This window comes from Pleurodeles waltl, chromosome 2_1 (assembly GCF_031143425.1).
Source record: "Pleurodeles waltl isolate 20211129_DDA chromosome 2_1, aPleWal1.hap1.20221129, whole genome shotgun sequence".
NCBI lineage: Eukaryota > Metazoa > Chordata > Amphibia > Caudata > Salamandridae > Pleurodeles > Pleurodeles waltl.
In genome coordinates, this window is record NC_090438.1 from 415370902 (window position 1) to 415385342 (window position 14441).

Below are 14441 nucleotides of genomic sequence, written 5' to 3' on the forward strand. Positions count from 1 at the left end.
ATAAGGAGTGTGAAACCTTTTACTACAAGCAAATAAGAATAAAAAGACGCTATATCAATATAGGTCTGATTAACATTTCTTGTACATAAGTGTGCTTACAGTGTAAGTGTAACATACCTCAATCAATCAATCAATCAATCAATTTATAAAGCGCACGAATATTGTGTGAATCATAAAACATAGGGTGTCACCAAAGCATGCCAGTGCGTGCAAAATAATCACTGAATCAAGCACAGTCATTGTGACCCAGGTATTCAGCTTGTCCTTTGTGTGTATTGGGGCCATGAGCTCCTTAATAAGAGTGGCCAGGAACCCTCTGTCTATATGTTCAAAACACATATAGCCAGTGGGTTCTTCTAATATAACCATATTTAAATATTCTTGCAAAACCAGTAAGTACCGGTGTGGATGTCGTAGCGAACCTTGCTGACCAAGTGAAACGGGCTGTAAGACGTGCATCCCTGAAATCACATACACCCTATAGCCCTGCGTTACAGCCTCCTAGTGAATAAATGTCACATATGTTCCATGATGAATATAGGCATAACCACAAAAAGCATATCTCTCAGGCTTAAAAATCAAAATACAGGATCAAAGGCAGAAAACCCATTCCCATTAACCCTAGGGCTTAGACCATTGCAGTTCCTTCCAAAGTAAACACAGCGCTCTCTGTTAAAAATAAAAAGTTCTTCAAAATTACATGGTGTCTCTAACTCCACCAGGGAGCAAACACTACCCCTGTCCAAGGCGTGCGTATCTATGATACTACCCTTAAAGTTACAACTTACTTACGATTTCAAATGCAGTCCGCCGGATTTGATCCAGTGGGCGTTGCGTCGCCCGGAAAGGTGGTGTGTTCAAACAAGTAAACTTTGCGATGTCTGCATGCAGTAATGCTATTTGGTTAAAAGGCACACATTAATTGGTCAAAGGTACTGAAGGCAGAGGAACATTTATGAAGAACAACACAAAAAATGTCATTACAAATTACGACTTCTCATATGATTAAGTTAACAAGAGTAAGATCATTGTACCAGGAGGCATACTTATTATAAATTACACATTGATAAGGGCCCACACCCCATCATGTTCATTCAGACCTTGGATGGCAGTATGAATCTTGCTATCAATCGGGTTTCTGTTCTCAATAATAGTATTTCTATCAAATCTGCTTTCTGCTGCTTTTGGTATCATGTACAGGACTGACCATTCAATGTTGTTTTCTGTAAGACCTGCTATTTCAAAATGATGAACCAAGCGAGCTCTGGGTATCTTGCATCTCACTCGAGACCTACATTGCAAAATCCTGCTTTTGTCCAGTGGGTTGTTTGGCCAATATATACTTTGTTACAAGGACAAGTAGATTTGTACACTACATTATTTGCATTGCAGTTAGAAAACACATACAGAGGATTGGGTGCAGGGCCTTCAGCTGTAAAACTATAGAAATTCAGCAGTTATATCTCTCAAGTAAATATAACTTGTGCCCTGAGGTAGCTATAACTCTTGCCCTCGCCATGCACTGCTAATTATCCCACATAATACATCACGCATAACATCTTCTGTGACATCACTGATAATATTGCTGCAACATTTTAAGTAAAATTATTGATGAGAAAACTATGCATGGCTGGGGCGAGAGTTATAGTGTTCTTAGGGCACAAGTTGTAGATCATATATTTATATTCGTATTTTTCAGAGTGTCAGTAGCTAATCTCCTGTTATAGCTAGAGCTACCACAGATAGGAATTCCTCTCTTTTTTGCCTCTTAATACCTTTGTACCTGTTTGATGAATTTCTGCCAAACTTTCCAGACTAATATCCCCCTGTTAAATTGACAATGGATGAAAATCTTGGCAGTGTTCAGTCAGGGGAAGCAAAGAAAATAGAGGGAGCCAAAACAGGTTTGAACACAATTAATTTTACATGAACTTTGCACAATAAACTACATAGATTATCTTTTGCTGTTGCAAGTGATGTTATGAAGTGGTTATGAAGTTATGAGGGCCACGATCTTAGTGATATCATTGTAGCACAATATTGTTAAAAGTAGCAAGACAGTCCAAAAAATAAACTAGATTGCATAGGCAAAGTTTCATATTTCCTAAATGAAGAACTGAAAGACCCATTATAGTCTCATGCTAATGGAAACTGATAAATATATACATATCAAATACAACACATTTTATTGAAAATAACCTTTCTTTGCATGTTTTCTGGTCCACAAAATAAAACTGTGTCCAACAGACCAAAAAAAATCTTCCTGTGCACTCCCATGCAACAAAATGGAAAAAAGAGTTTGGAAAAGAGACGTTGCATTAAGCTACACAAACTACTAAATGGACGACATGATAATTGGCCACCAGCAAAAAATAATCAATTACACTTTTATCACAACAACAATTGTCTCTCATTCACTTTGGCTTTCATATGAAGCACAATCAAGTATCAAGGAAACCCCAAAAATAGACTAGGCTGCATTTGTAAAGTTTTCAGAATTACTACATAAACATCTAAAAGTCACATTTACAGTCACATGATTATGTAAACCAATAAACAAATAAATAACAAATACAATAGATAAAAAGTAGGAAATCACATTGTTGGCCACACAGTAGTTATAGTTAGGATTCCCTGAGATAGGAATTCCTTGGATTTTTGTTCAACAACAACTTGCCACTCATTTGACAAATAAGCACAAAACTTTACAGACCTATAGCATTTTCTACATTTTGGAAGATGTAAATTTGTGTGGTGCATCGTTAAAGGGGTGCAAAGACACGTTTTTTCCACCAGTCCATTTTCCTTAGACTATTTTATTTGAAGTAGCACGAAAACGGCTTCACAGATTTACTTAACATTTGGCAGGTTTCCACATTATGATGCACAGATGATCCCTTTTAGGTACTGCTAGTAAGTATGCTAAGTATTTGTAAGTTACAAGGCATTTAAGCTTTGCAATATCTGTGACCGCTGTAATTAATTTCGTGAAAATACCACAGCACATGGCAATGACACATCATTATCTCATTGGGTCATGACTACATTTACAAAAGTTTAAGGCAGTCCTATTGGTTGAAGGGAATTTTGCCAGGGTTCTGACTCAGGTTGTTTGATATTGGCAAGTATTAGGTTTTGTATTTTTCTCTACCTATTACCAATTTAGTAAAGTGGTAATAGCTAGAGAAAAATCATTAAAAAAAGTGTTACAGACCACCACAATACTAAGTTCCACGGTATCTCAAAACAATGAAACATTTTTTCAATATATTTAATGCTTTTAAAAAGTGTATGAAGTACCATAGAAGTACTTAGAAATTACCAGCAAATGCCATGCAAGAAAAAAAATGTAAAAAAAGATTCCTAAAAAATACAGCATTTACTAGTTAATACTCCAGTACTCTGTAAACCTATTTTAAAATGTAAAAAAAATAGATTTCCCTACCTAGCACTACTTTAATAAAGTAACATTTTTAAAATAGGTAGGGGTCTACAATAAAAACTAACACTTATTTACGTCTAAGTCCCAAACAACCACAGTGTAGTAAAAGTAATATAGTTGACAATTATATACTAGCTTGTCATCACCATGTACCATAGTATACTTCAAAGTTATGGCGGTATACCATGACCCAAATTAAAACTAAGGCCTACCTGTATTATTGTATTGCAGTACTCTTGCATCACTCAGTGTTTCACATGAGCAATGCAATACTTAAGGCAGATTTACAACACAACGTAAGGCCACTGTGCGTGGGCGTGCATTGATTTGTAAATCTGGAGAAACACAAAGCAGTGCAATTCTCTGTTTTGAGTAACTCTGTACAACAAAATCTAGATTGGTACTAAATTCCACATTGATTCGTAGACCACTACACTATACATCATTCCATTGTACAGTACTCCAGAGTACGCCATTCAAGTGTACACCACACCACTCTGCTGTATTGCAGTGTACACCACTCCACTCCCCACCACTCCATTCAAACCACTGTACTCCAATCCACTATATGCTATAACACTGTGGCCCTCATTCTGACCCTGGCGGTTTGTAACCGCCAGGGCAGAGGGCAGAGGAAGCACCGCCAACAGGCTTCTGGGGCAATTCTGACCGCGGCGGTAAAGCCGCGGTCAGAAAAGGGCAACCGGCGGTTTCCCGCCGGTTTTCCCCTGCCCCAGGGAATCCTCCATGGCGGCGCTGCATGCAGCACCGCCATGGGGATTCCGACCCCCTTCCCGCCAGCCTGTTCCTGGCGGTTTACACCGCCAGGAAGAGGCTGGCGGGAACAGGTGTCGTGGGGCCCCCTAACAGGGCCCCATTAAGATTGTCAGTGTCTGCAAAGCAGACACTGAAAATTGCGACGGGTGCCACTGCACCCGTGTCACCCCGGCAAATCCGCATTCGGAGCCGGCTTCATCTTTGCTGGGGCTTTCCCGCTGGGCCGGCGGGCGATCTGCTTGAGATCGCCCGCCGGCCCAGCGGGAAAGTTGTGATCACCGCCGCTGTCATTTGACCGCGGTGCGGTGTTTGGGCGGTTTCCGCCCGGCCGGCGGCGCCCGCCGCCCGCCGGGGTCGGAATGACCCCCTGTATGCCTCTCCATTGTACAAGACTTCACTCTACGTACTCCGCGATATTATACTGTACGCAACTCCTCTGTATTCCACTACACTCTATGTTCTTACACTGTAAGCACCTCCTCTTCACTGCACTCTACTCCACTCTTCACCAGTTTAGTCTATGGCACTCCACTCTATGATACTTAATTCTATGCTATTACATTGGACACTACTCCAATGTACACCACTCCACTGTATAGCACTCCAACCTATGTCACTCCACTCTACCCTATTGCACTGTACAGAATTCCACTCTATGCCAGTCCACTATACAGTATTGCACTGTGCGCAACTCAGCTACACTCACCTTCAGTTTATGGCACTCCACTGAATGCCACTTCACTATACACTACTCCTCTGTATGGTATTTCAGTCCACAACATTCTACTGTACCCCACTCCACTCAATGCTGTTGCACTGTAGGCCACTCCACTGTACAACACTTGACTGTGTGCTACTCCACTCTGTGCCACTCCAGTGAATGACACTCCAATCCACACCGTTCTACACTATTCCATTGGATGCCACTCCACTGCATACCACTCCACTGTATGTTATTACACTCTACCCCACTCCACTGTATACCATTTCACTCTACACCACTCCACTGTGTGCCACTCCACTGTATGTTACTGCACTGTAAACTACTACACTACATGCTATTACACTCTAGGTCACTCTACTTTACAACACTCCACTCTACGTCATTCCACTGTTAGCCACTCCAGTCTATGTTAGTCCTCTGTATTCTACTCAACTATATGCTGTTCCACTTTATGCCACTCCACTCTATGCTATCCGGCTATATGCCACTCCACTGTATGCTAACCTACTCCATGTCACTTCAGTGTACTTTCCTCCACTCTCTATAACTCCACTCTTCAAAACTGTACTCCTCTTTATGCCACTCTACTAGACTGTACTCCTCCAACTGTCCAAATGTGCAATCAATTATGTTCATTTTCTCTATTGGACAATGCTCTATTCCACTCTACAACACTGTACAATACAGCATTCCACTCTACTGTATGAGACGCCACTCCAATTTATAACAGTTTCCTCAACTCTATCCTATATCACTTCAATTTAAGCCACTCTACTCTAATCCATCATACCTAGGTTACTCTACGCCACTCCACTGTAAACAACTCCCCCTTATCCCACTCTATTCCACTCCTCTCTTCTGCACTCCACTGTATGGTGTTCCACTGTATGCTACTCCACTGTATCATAATCCACTCTGCCTCTACAATGTTCACTACTCCAGTCTATGCCACTCTACTTTACAACACTCTGCTCCACTCTATATAACTAAACTCTATAACAGTTTAATACTCTTCATGGCAGTCTTCAACAGTCTACTTGACTCTATCCCTGTACCTTCAAGTGTCCAACTCGATACACCTCTATGCCCATACACTCAATTAAACAACACTCAATTTCTCTGTATAACACTTTTCTATACTCTATGACACAGCACCTCACTCTACTGTTTGAGACCTCATTTCAATTCATAACAGTTTACGGCCAATGCTACACCATTGCACTACACTCCATGTCACTCTACTCTCCGTTATTCTCATACACTATTATAATTTACTCCACACTACATTATAATAATATGCCACTCAATTCTATTCAACTGTACAAGATTTACCTCACTCTATTGTACTGGTCAACAATCCAGTCTATGCAGCTCTACTATTTGACACACTAATGTATTATATGCTACTTCACTATACAACACTCTACTACACTGTAGGCAACTCCCCAACACTTTCCTCCTGTCTCTACCCCTTTACACCACTGTACAACACTGTACTATACTGTATGCCACTGTACAACATTCTACTCCTCTCTGTCTATGATACTCCAGTCAACTACATGACACTGTATACAACTCTTTGTATGCCACTCCACCCCACTTTACTCTATGTCATAGTACTACATTCTACACCACTATTCCACTGTACGCCACTCCACACTATGCCACTATATCCAATTGTACTTGAAAACACTGTATGCCAATCCACTCTACTACACTCTATAACACTGTACTATACACCACTCCACTACATGAAACGTAACCAGACTATATGCCACTCTACTCTACTGCAGTTTACAACACTTTCCATTGCTGTATGGCACACCACTGCACTGTACTGTACAATTTGGTACTCCAATTTATGACACTTTACTTTGCTGCATGCTATGCCATTCTACACTACTGCAGTTCATGTCACTATAGTCTATGACATGCCACTCCATTTTGTGACACTTTATTCTACTCTATGTTGCCCCACTCCAGTGTACCCTACTATAACTCACTCTACTACACTTTATTCCACTCTATGTCACTGCACTATACTCCGCTCTATGATGCTCTAATGTCTGACACTCTAATCCCCTGTATGAATCACCACTCTACAATACTGCACTCAATGACAATTTTCCCCATTCTAAGCCCATCCACTTTACTCCACTGTACTACACTTTATGACACTTGATGACACACCACTCCATTCCTCTGTATGATGTGCCAATCCATTATGTGACATGCCACTCCACTGTACAACACTCTCCTCCATTGTACTATATGACACTCTACATGACACTACTCCATTCTATCACTACCTATTTCCCCTGACTCTACTCTAAAACACTTTGCTCTACTCCATAACAGTCTGAAACACCCTAATCTACTGTACAATACGCTAGTCCACCGTACAACTCACCACTGCATTATGAGACACTATGCCACCATGTTATATAACACTTTACTTCACTGTATGATACACTACTCCACTCTTCTAAAGTCCATTCTATTCCACCCCTCAATACTCCACTCTATGGGAATACACTTTAGAACACGTCTCCACTATGCTGCATGACACTTCACATAACCGCTTCACTCGACGTCACTGCATTCAACCATTTAAAAATAAATTACAATTTTTTAAAGAACTGAAATAAAGTAACAAGGACAAAGTCTAAAGCTTAATTATTGTTAGGAAAACTTTTTCCCTAATCAATTCAAACTTAAACTACAAAAACTTTCAAAATTCTAAAGTTGAGGTTATTTCTGTTATTTACAATCTATCCACCTCTTCCAAATTATTATAAGTAGCATACCTCTTTACACACTTTTATTAGATCTCTAACCAGACAACACTAACTAGCTTGACTTAGCTTTCCTGTCCTATTACTCACTGACTTTAAGCCTGATTTTTACCATGTACAGAACTCCGCTGACTTTTGGTAATGCTTGTGCTATAGAAATAAGAAATGCATTCATATGTATTGCCTTTTGACATCAATTTTTTTAGTGCTGTTCAATACAGACAACCAGAATATCCTCGTTTAAAGGCAACATTTTGGTTTGGTTTACATCCTATCTAGCCAATGGTTCACAAATGATCAAATTTGATAACTTATTATTTCTAACCAGACATCCTGGTGTGATTGTCTCAACTTTTTGTCTTCAATCCTCCTATTTTTGCTGACTTTGTTTTTGCTTGCCTTAGAACTCTGTACACTTTACCACTGCTAACCAGTGCTAACATGGTTGTTCTCTCTCCCTAAAACATAGTGACATTGGCTTCTACCCAACTAGCACTTTTAATTAACTACATATACCCAGGGCCTGTAAATTAAATGGCACTAGTAGGTCAGTAACACTCATTGTGCCCACTTAAGTATACTTTTAAATATGTCTCTAGCCTGGCATTCCAGCCAGTGCATGTAGTTTTAAACCATCATTTTGACCACTCAAAAAAAACCTTTTCCCAGGGCTACGTCATCCTTTTAATAAGTCACTCATAGGGCAGACATTAGGCAGCCCAAAGGGCAGGGTCCAGAGTGCTTAAAAATCTGAACATGTATTTTTGACTTTTATATATCCCGGTATTAAAGTCTTAAATTAGTTTTCCAGGATTCCAAGGCTTATCTCACCTATAGGATAACTTTCAATGGGGAGCAGGTAAGAATATTGAGTTTCATCTCTAAGTGATTTGAATTAAAAAACATTTTTAATGATAAAGTTAGATTTTAACCCCTTCGCTGCCAGACCTTTCCCCCCTCCTGTGACAGGCCTTTTTTTGGCTATTTGGGGCAGTTCGTGCTTGGGCCCTCATAACTTTTAGTCCACATAAGCTAGCCAAGCCAAATGTGCGTCCTTTTTTTCCAACATCCTAGGGATTCTAGAGGTACCCAGACTTTGTGGGTTCTCCTAAAGGAGGCCAAGAAATTAGCCAAAATACAGTGTTTTTTTTATTTTTATTTTTAAATGGGAAAACGTGGCTGCAGAAGAAGGCTTGTGTTTTTTTCCCTGAAAATGGCATCAACAAAGGGTTTGCAGTGCTACAATTACCAGTTTCCCAGCTTTCAGGAACAGGCAGACTTGAATCAGAAAACCCAATTTTTCAACACAAATTTGGCATTTTACTGGGACATACCCCATTTTTGCGATTTTTTGTGCTTTCAGCCTCCTTACAGTCAGTGACAGAAATGGGCATGAAACAAATGCTGGATCCCAGAAACCTAAACATTTCTGAAAAGTAGACGAAATTCTGAATTCAGCAAGTGGAAATTTGTGTAGATCCTACAAGGGTTTCCTACAGAAAATAACAACTGAAAAAGAAAAATATTGAAATTGATGTAAAAAAACAGCAATTTTTCTCTACGTTTTAATCTGTAACTTTTTCCTGCAATATACCGTTACGTCTGCTGGACTCATCTGGTTGCGGGGATATATAGGGCTTATAGGTACATCAACAACCCTAGGTACCCAGAGCCAATAAATGAGCTGCACCCTGCAGTGCGTTTTCATTCTATACCGGGTGTACAGCAATTAATTTGCTGAAATATAAAGAGTGAAAAATAGCTATTAAGAAAACCTTTGTATTTCCAAAATGGGCACAAGATAAGGTGTTGAGGAGCAGTGGTTATTTGTACATCTCTGAATTCCGGGGTGACCATACTAGCATGTGAATTACAGGGCATTTCTCAAGTAGACGTCTTTTTTACACAAAAATGTAGGGAAAGATAAGGGGCAACAACACTTGTTTTGCTATTCTGTGTTCCCCTAAGTCTCCCGATAAAAATGATACCTCACTTGTGTGGGTAGATCTAGCGCCCACGACAGGAAATGCCCCTAAACACAACGTGGACACATCACAATTTTTGACAGAAAACAGAGGTGTTTTTTGCAAAGTGCCTACCTGTAGATTTTGACCTCTAGCTCAGCCGGCACCTAGGGAAACCTACCAAACATGCATTTTTTAAAACTAGAGACCTAGGGGAATCCAAGATGGGGTGACTTGCGGGGCTCTGACCAGGTTCTGTTACCCAGAATCCTTTGCAAACCTCAAAATCTGGCTAAAAAAACACGTTTTCCTCACATTTTGGTGACAGAAAGTTCTGGAATCTGAGACGAGGCACAAATGTCCTTCCACCCAGCGTTCCCCCAAGTCTCTCGATAAAAATTATACCTCACTTGTGTGGGTAGGCCTAGCGCCCATGAAAGGAAATGGCCCAAAACACAACGTGGACACATCACATTTTTTCATAGAAAACAGTGCCTACCTGTGGATTTTGGTCTCTAGCTCAGCCGGCACTTGGGGAAACCTAGCAAACCAGCACATTTTTGAAAACTAGAAACCTAGGGAAATCCAAGATGGGGTGACTTGTGGGGCTCTGATCAGGTTCTGTTACCCAGAATTCTTTGCAAACATCAAAACTTGGCCCAAAAACACTTTTTCCTCTCATTTCGGTGACAGAAAGTTTTGGAATCTGAGAGGAGCCACAAATTTCCTTCCAACCAGCGTTCCCCCAAGTCTCCCAATAAAAATGGTACCTCACTTGTGTGGGTAGGCCTAGGTGCTTTTTGCAAAGTGCCTACCTACCTGTGGATTTTGGCCTCTAGCTCAGCCGGCCCCAGGGGGGCAGAAATGGCCTAAAATAATTTTGGCCCCCCCAACCCCCTTCCCCCCTGGGAGCGACCCTTGCGTGACATTGGCGCAAAAAAAAATCCCCGGTGCCTAGTGGTTTCTGCCACCTTGGGGGCAGATTGACCTAAAATCAACCGATCTGCTCCCAAGTGGGGCAGAAATGGTCTAAATACAATTTGACCCCCCAGGGGAGCGACCCTTGCCCAATAGGTCTCTCCCCATCTCAAAAAAAAAAAAAAAAACACAAAGAAAAAATTTACCCTGGCGCCTATAGGTTTCTGCCCCCCCTGGGGCAGATCGGCCTAATAATAGGCCGATCTGCCCTCAGGGGGGACAGACATGGCCTAAAATAAATGTGTCCCCCAACCCCCTGGGAGCGACCCTTGCCTATGGGGTCGCTCCCCCTGCGTGACATTGGCACCAAAAAAAAAAACCCCGGTGCCTAGTGGTTTCCCTAAAATCGGTCGATCTCCCAGGGGGGGCAGAAATGGTCTAAAATAAATTTGCCCCCCCAACCTCCACCCCCCAGGAGCGACCCTTGCCTACGGGGTCGCTCCCCCTGCGTGACATTGGTGCAAAAAAAAAAAATCCCGGTGCCTAGTGGTTTTTGACCCCTTGGGGGCAGATTGGCATAGCAAAAATCGGCCGATGGGGCAGAAATGGCCTAAATACAATTTTCCCCTCCATGGGAGTGACCCTTGTCCAAGGGGTCGCTCCCCATCTGTAAAACAAAACAAATAAAAAATCCCCGGTGCCTAGTGGTTTCTGCCCCCCTTGGGGGGAGATCGGCCGAATCAAAATAGACTGATCTGCCCCCCAAGGGGGCAGAAATGGCCTAAAATAAATTTCCCCCCCAGGGGAGCAACCCTTGCCTAAGGGGTCGCTCCCCTTGCATGAAATTCACGTAAAAAAAAAAAAAAAACTCCCTGGTGTCTAGTGGTTTCTGTCCCCCTTGGGGGCAGAGTGGCCTCATAAAAATAGGCCAATCTGCCCCCAAAGGAGGACTGCCGCTCTACTACTCTCCTTCTCTGCTGCCTGAGTGAGAACGACTGGACCTGCATCTTGTTCCCAGGAGTGGCACCAGAGTGCCTCCAAGGGCTAGCTATCTGACCTCCTAATCAAAGCCTCAGGGACAAAAATGGGCTCCAACTCTCATTGAACACTGCACCTGAACTGTGCCTGCTGTGAGTCGTGTCTCCCAAGTGGTGCGACCTCAGTCCTGGACAAGTGGCAATGGGCCTGAAGGTGCTATGCCAGCCCAGCTGTGGTCTTTTGGGCAAAACAACACAGAATAGCACATCTCTTCACAGCCCTGTGAACACCACTGCTGTGCAATGCATCCCAAATGCAGGACCACACTGGTTTTGGAAACGCCACTGAGTGACACCTCCTTGAAACAAGACCTGCAATACAGCCCTGTAACTCCTCAGAACTGTTGCTGTGTGATGCATCCTTGACATGTGACCTCACATCACAGGCCTGCAAAATTGGTGTTGCACAACCACAGTCTAAAGTACGTTGTTCAGAGGCCCTAACCTGGTCCGTGTATCCAGCCCACGGTCCATCACATTCGACCTACACTCATAAATGTGTCCTGGTCTGGTATGACCAGGTGACCACAGTTGACAGTTTGTGCTTTTGAGCACTGTTTTTACCTAACTCTTTAAAGCTGAAATTTTCAATTTTTACTGATTACACTTGTGCTGTTTTAATCTCAAATAATATCTTAAATGTTAATCTATTCTTCTTACTTGGTGTGGAAATTTTCTTGTTTTGTGTTTTCACTTTATTACCTATGGGGTAAGCCTGACTGCATTTGTGCCAAGCTACCAGAGAGTTACAAACAGGTTAATTTGGGGCTTGCTTGTGTTTTACCCTGATAAGAGTTGTGGTTGCTGCCTAAGTATCTTTTTTCCCCCTCAAGAAGTAACCAAGTTCCAACAACTGTCCAGCCCTGCAACTATTTCCTAAGGTTTTTCAAAGTTAGGATTTAGTCCAGACTCCTTTCATACTATAACAATACCCCCTGGATAATAATATAAAACAATTTAGCATATCTTATTATCAGTATACTTATGACATTGGGTTGTAATTGAAGTTGTCTTCTCTGTAAAATATCACCCTGTTGGTGTCAGAATAGCAATGTAGGTTCTTACCTGGTAAGACCCACAACGTGGCCTTGCAGAGATGATAGTGACTCTCCTCCTATGCTCCAGTGTCCATACTTGAAATCTTAATAAAATGTAAGCAGGGAGATCAGTACCTGGAATAAGGGCTGTTCAGATGAGTGTTCAATCGTTCACCTAAGGGGAAATTAAACACAAGGTTAATCCTGTACTACTTGTTATCTATTTACCCACTATCGGCCCACTATCTTTAGACTTTATTCATTTAGTGCACTTGGAAGCCTACCTGTGATAAAGCTGAAGATGAGGGTAAGCTTTGGATTATGCTTGTGGGCTCCGGTCTCAGCTTACTCAGCTCTTGACTTTATGAAGCAAGGGTTCTAAGCTGCAATGTATATACAATGATTAAAAGCACCACCTGAGAGTCTCACACTTGTAATAACATGATACTTTGGGCCTCATTACAAGTTTGGAGGTCCGTGGACTGCCATGTTGGCAGAGGTGGTCGTACCACCAACAGGCTGGCAGAGTAGATGGGCAAATTATGACCATGACGGTATTCCCAAAAGAATACAGTCAATGCACCACTGGCATCACAACTGTGGTCAGACCACAATGGACATAGGAAGGCACCTGCAGGGTGGCGTAGACCAAGTTTCCGCTGGACAGATTACGAGGTTGCAGACAGCCAAGGATCCAGCCACGGTCCCAGCCACGGTCCCATCACCAAAGAAACTGCGTAAAAGGAGACACTCACCTTCAGGGAGCCATACTCATCCGAAGCTGCCATGGAAACAGGACTAAATATCATCCCGCTGCTTGTCCGGAATCAATACCGAAGATGGCAACAGTAACCGTAGGTACACACACTTACCTGTCACTGTTGAATATTGCCAAAGTTCATATGCTCACACAACATACTATCATGAACAAGGGCAAAGGTGACACAGACACGGAACCTGACACTGGGGTCCAGGCCAGCAGCTTCCCCAATAAGCTGTGCCCCGTTACTTCACCCACTGATGCAGATGCTGGGAAACAGAAAGAGAGGTAGGGTCATCACATTCTTTTCAAAAACTTACATCACACTGTACACATCAACCACATTACAACCACTTGGACTACACCCCCCAGCTAGAACCAGGTCAGTGCCAACATCGTGTCACAACTAGACACAACTAGACACAACCTATACTCCTACATTACAACAATGTCACACACCAGCTAAGCCACCTTTTGCACACCTACTATGCCATCATATCAGTAGAGCAATCACCATTCCATGACAACCTGACTTGCCAACACAAATCTGAGTCCCTACCCACAGCAACATGGTCAACCAACAACCAAGCAATGGAAAATTGAGGTAACTTTCATTTCTACATATCATATACAAAAAATCCACATATACCTACATTTGTAGCAGATCTCATGTACCAGAAAGGGAACCACACCATGGGCCAGATGTAGCAAGATACGAATTTGCGAATCGGAAATTGCAAGTCGGTGTGACTCGCAATTTCGGATTCACAAAATCGTATGCAGAATGGTGACTCAGAATGGTGCCTTGCGTTTCCCTGCACTCACAGCGATGGTGGCCTGTTGGAGACAGCATATCTCTATGTCTGTGACTGCTTCTTCAATAAAGCAGTTTTTTTTTTTTGTATTGCAGCCCGTTTTCCTTAAAAGGGGTTGCAATACAAAATAAAAAATTAAACCATTTGGTTTCGTTTTTTCAGAGTAGGCAGA

The 14441-nt window shown here is 42.2% G+C and overlaps 1 long non-coding RNA gene across 1 annotated transcript in view; it reads right to left on the minus strand.

Annotated features, from left to right (window-relative positions):
• The window catches only part of LOC138258892 (uncharacterized), a 201163-nt gene that overhangs the window by 82070 nt on the left and 104652 nt on the right, over positions 1-14441 (minus strand). Inside the window, exon 2 of the long non-coding RNA XR_011198600.1 lies at positions 793-896. This is a non-coding gene — a long non-coding RNA (uncharacterized lncRNA). The remainder of the gene's footprint in view (positions 1-792; positions 897-14441) is intronic.